Source organism: Gossypium hirsutum, unplaced genomic scaffold, assembly GCF_007990345.1.
Source record: "Gossypium hirsutum isolate 1008001.06 unplaced genomic scaffold, Gossypium_hirsutum_v2.1 scaffold_991, whole genome shotgun sequence".
Taxonomy (NCBI): Eukaryota; Viridiplantae; Streptophyta; class Magnoliopsida; order Malvales; family Malvaceae; genus Gossypium; species Gossypium hirsutum.
Window position 1 is genome coordinate 8,962 of NW_024403381.1, and position 5,480 is coordinate 14,441.

At 33.3% G+C, this 5,480-nt stretch overlaps 1 pseudogene; it reads right to left on the reverse strand.

The window, feature by feature from the left end:
• Window positions 1–285: 285 nt before the first annotated feature.
• LOC107928953 (COX assembly mitochondrial protein 2 homolog) lies at window positions 286–2,087 on the reverse strand (annotated as a pseudogene).
• Between the last annotated feature and the right edge of the window lie 3,393 nt (window positions 2,088–5,480).

Here is a 5,480-nt window from a genome sequence, read left to right on the forward strand (position 1 = left end):
CTATCACTAATGATAAAAATCATTGTTTTGGCAACCTAGTCTTCCTCCATTTGCTTTATTGCCCATTACCTCGTTCAGAAAACAAATGGTTCTAGCTTTTGAAGTGTGCACCTAGATGAGAGGAGAATAGTAAGGGAAATAATTAGAGAAAACATAATACTAACAAAGATTTCAGTTTAAACACAATGGCAACTACCTTAAAGGTTTCTATTGTCATCTAAGTGGATCAACATTAGAGGTCAAACATTTAAAAAACTGCAGGTTATGATAATTGAGCTCGATGCGGAAGAATAAAGTAAAGGGATTGTTATTTAAGATTTTCAGCAGTCCAAGTACATAGGTATACAATCAAAGTTTCTTTATATAAAATCAAGAAGGAACCATGTCTTTGTTCATCATATATCATTCTCAAGTAGGCAACGGAAACAATTAAACAATTTTTTGTAGCAGCAACCAAATACCAGTGGCCCAACCAACCACAGCATCGTAAAACAGATTCATGAATTGGTATAGATTCATGAATCGTTTTCAGCAGTTTCCTTCCTTAACGCCTGAAGTCTTTCTTTCAGTTTCTTACTCTGTTCAAATTAGCCTTCCTCTTCAAAGCTTTCTGCCAAATAAAAACATCCTGTTTCAAACAGAGTCACGACAATGATACTAGAAACTGAATTTCCCCCTAGAGCTGAGAATAACTCACTTCCTGCCGGAAACAGCGATCGAGCTTTATCTTTAATTCTGTACATTCACCGAAGAATTTAGTTATTGGATGCTCTAAATGACACTTTTGGAATTCCTCGATGATCTGCCAAAAGATAAAGTCATATGATTAATTTAACAAGAACCAAACTTTCCTTCCAATCCAACAGCTAAAAATATTAGATTCAACACCAAGTTTGTACTTACTTCAGCACACATAGGATGCCTGTGTAAAGTCAGAGGAGGGTGCATTTTTTCAGCAGAATATATTCAACGATCTGTATTATGAAATTTAAACAAGCAACAGATTTCAAATGAACCTATTAATAAATTTGCAGAAACCTCAGGGTGTGAGACGGCGGCGACGAGCTTGCTGCTTGCGAGCTGCGCAACTGACTACCGATTGCACTGCTTGCGATCCGCGCGACTGACTACCGATTGCACTGCTTGCGAGCCGCGCGACTGACTACCGATTGCACTGCTTGCGAGCCGCGCGACTGACTGTCGATTGCAAAGGTTGAGTTGAGTGACGGAAAGAGGCTGTGAGGGATGGGTTGTAGCGGCTGCCGGCTGAGAATCGAGTGGAGAGAGTGAGTTCTGCCTGAACAGCACCGGTTGAGGTGAGAGATAAGATGACTCGAAGGTGAAGGGTGATCTGTCTAGGAGGTGGATGAGGGACCGACTATCTAAGGGTGTTTCCGTTTTAGGAATTTAAGGATTAGGAATAGGCTTAATTTAATTTTTTATTTGTATCGTTAAATCTTTGGTTAAACTACAAAAATCATCACTTAACCACGTCTTTGATTCTATTTTGATGATTCAATTTTTTAAAATTAAATATTTTAATTATTTCCCATTAATTATCAGGAAGCTAAATTGTGTCTTTTTTTTGCCTAATAACAATTTTAGCTCTCTAATATTTATAGATTCTATCAATTTAATCCTAAATCTAAAAATTCAACAAATTTATCCTTTAATGTTTACAAAATTTATCATTTTAGTTTAAATTCTAAATTCAATAATTTAACTCTCCAACTTTACAAAATTTGCCAATTTAATTCTATTTCTAAAAAATTTAAAAAATTTAATTTTTATTTAAATATTCATTCACATACCTCTAAAACCCACTAAACAAAAAGAATATTTAACACCATTCGTACTGTGCTCATATGAACTAATGTCACCTTCGTGATGATGATAAAAAAAAATTAAGTTGACATAAATTCAACTAATTGTCATAGTTTAAATTAATATAATATTATTCAATTAAATTTCTCTCAAAATTAACAGTTTTTAAACTATTACTCAATAATTATTTTGAATTTTTTTATTTTAAAAATATATAGAGACCTAATATTCGAGTAGAGAAAATAATATAAAGTGAAATTTTGATAGAATGAAAAACCTTAAAAAGCTTTTTTCACCTTGAAAAGGCTGAGAGAAGAAAAAACAAGAGAGAAGGAAAATATTTGTAAAGAAGGGAAAAGAGTAGCTAAAAAAGGAGAAAGGAACGTTAGAAATAAAGGAAAAATAGGATAGAATATGGGAATAAGCTAGTCATTTATTGCCAACTGGTTAGTTTAATTTATTGTAATATTTATGAAAAATTTGAAAAGAGAAAATTCCCAATACAATTTCAGATTTTTGCTTCCCATTAAGTAATTGACAAACTTTTTTTATTGTTGATTTCTAAAACTGAAAACCAAAAGCCATAAAATAAACCAAAAAATACAAGTGCAAAAGCATAGCTCTTAAAAGGGAGAACGGAAAAGACAATGTTGGAGAAAAGAGGTAAAATACCTGATGAAGCAAGGGAGTCCAAAAATCCCAAAAACAGAAACGGTAGAGAGAATCACAATATAGTGTGTCTTTGAATTATTCCGGGCATAAAAAATATAAGAGGTAAAATTTGAAATGAGACAGGCATAATAAAGGAGAGAATAAAAGGGAAAGAAATGTAGAAAAAAGGAAAATGAGGAGAGAATAAACAATGCCACAGGAACTAAACAGAAACCGAAAACCATGACCATTATAACAGCCAAAAAAAAAGAGGTCAACAATCACAAGTCGCAAAAAACAATGGCCACATAGGCCCATTGAAAATTAAATTCGATCCAAAGAAATTTACTTTAATTTGACATTTAGAAAACAACAATCAAATAAAACAAACGCATCAATGTTACTGCAAACAAAACCATGAGATTGTAGAGAGATACCTTGGGTTGATATGAATGGCGACGTCCACAAAAGAGAACCTCGTTTCTACATAACTAACAATACCAAAGCGAAGATGAGTAATTTGGATTTTTTGAAAATAAATCAGTAATAGATTCAAATATGAAATTGAAGAAAACTCTCATATAAGATCAAAAAGGCAAATATGGTTCTTCATAAGAAAGAAAACAACACCTAGTTAACATCTTCAATGCAACACAATAAACACTTGTAACTACTTTGTAATATAAAACACATTTTCAGTTAAATTGCATCCCTAATTCCATCCAGGCCATGCATTTAGATATTACCCGAATATTTCAATCAAAATCCAATTCCAAATCATATAAGCACCAGCACACAAACAGTTCCAACTAAGTCATCGAAGACCTCCACTCAACTATTTTAAAGAAACCTATCCCGATCCTTACGATGGGTGAAAGCACCTAGCAGTGTGAAAAGAAAACCAAAGACTAATATGCACACCTTAGCACCAGATAAAATGCAAGAATTTTCACTCCAAGTATGACAATGTTCTTCTAGTTAAAAATTGATGTTAATTGATCCCAAAGTCTCTTACGTCTATTCTATTTGAAACACACAACAACGCCATACAAACTGTATTTTTCCTTTAAAAAAGAAAATCAAACAACACTTGTATAAGGAAAGTGGCCTTAAATATATATTAACTGTAGATTTATTGAAAACAGCCAAGTGTTCAAGTAATTGGAACAGCTTTCCCTGACCTTAAATATATATAAACTGTAGATTAAAGATAGTAACTCATATAACATCAAGATTAAACTTACCAGTAAACAGAGAGTGGGTTTTCCCTAACATACCTATATCTTGACAGTTAGAAAATAGAGCATAACTTTTCACATTGTCCTAATCAAATTCCACATCAACTATTAATAATTCGGAAAATTTTGAATTAAACCCAGGCACCACAAGAAGGTTATTCAAAGAATCAAATTCATGCAATAATATGATATAAACCGAAGTCATTAACCAATAGCTTAAAAAGGAAGTGGCTCATTTGTTAGTTCTATCTACAACACAAACACTCTAATAAACAGGCAAGAAAATACTAACTAACTATTTCTACAATTAATCAATATGCTGGAAGGAACTAAGCACAAGAGAGTGCTGAATGAGATAGGAAAAATGCTGTCATACATGGAAAAGCATATGAGAATATATGCATTTTCAATTACTAAAATTTCTGTAGTTTAAATTTGAAAATAACTGTAAAGGTCAAAAATGAAGCCAGCACTAGCATTTGCAACCTAATATTTCATTTTCGTTAGCAAAAAAAAGGGATAAAAAACACCCTTTTGTTTAGTCGAGCATGAAAAATCAAATGAGCAGAAAAACAATGTCGATTCATCACCAAATTATGGAGTGGTAGAATATGACAGTAATGAGAATGCTCAAATCGGCCTTGAATAATGGAATGTAACTATTTGTTCAATTATTAATTAATAAAAACGCAAGGGGCGACTGACAAAGTACCTGTGCGTTAATCCCTTGTTCGTTTATATAGATTCGGCCATGTATGTCCAAACCTGAAAAAAATTGAAAAAATAAATAAATGAAACGCCTTGTAGAGCAGCAGAAAGGAGTTTGGTTATCGACGATTTGAGTTTGGATTTGGTCCTCAAGCTTGGATTGAGTTTGGTTATGTACCGAAACTATATCTGAGTTTCTGAAGAAGTTTCGAAGATCAAAATGGGTTTCAAATCCAAGATTACGGATTATCTTCAAAGATTGGAAGATGAGATGAAGAAAATTGATGGATCAGTGTAAGGAGGAAGAAATACAGTGTAAAGAATACAGTGTAAGGAAGGAATAAAGTTAACATACCTTTGAAATTCAAAGGTAGAAGACGTAGAACGGTAGAGCACTGCTCTAACCTCTGATTCTGGAATTGGGTGCGCCGTAAACACAATTTCCGGGAAGCTGAAATAGAGGATACCTATTGAAGTACTCCGATTTTGGGTATATCCTATATTTCAGGAAAATTGAGTTCGGGGTCTATGGGTTGGGCTTGGGACTTGGGCTTAAGTTTAGGGTTTAAGGTTTATAGTTGGGCTGGCATTTTGGGCTTTTATTTAGTGTTAGGGCTGTCAACCGCTTAAATTTCGATTATTTGGTTATTGAGCTTAGGCTGTATTCCATGTACTGGACTAGTTTTAAGCCTTCATTTATTAGTTGATGGGCCCTTTATTATTATTTCGTTCTCTTGCTTTCGGTTTATTTTTTATATGTACATACCGTTTTATATTACTTGGTTATTTTAATCTCCAGTCCGATATTTTTTCACAAAATTAAAATAAATTCAAACCGTTTCAAAAATAATATAAAACTCTTTTCTTCATTTCCACCTCGCCCCTCTCCCCCCACTTTTCTTTTTCTTCTTCTTTTTGTCTTATGCCTTCCCCCTTTCACCTTCGCGCGCTTTTATTTCTTATCCTATATTATTTTCTTTTTTCTTCTTCTCCTCTCTCTTATGTCTTCTTTTTCTAACAAAAAACACACAAGCTATAGTAGGAAGAGAGTTTCGTGAG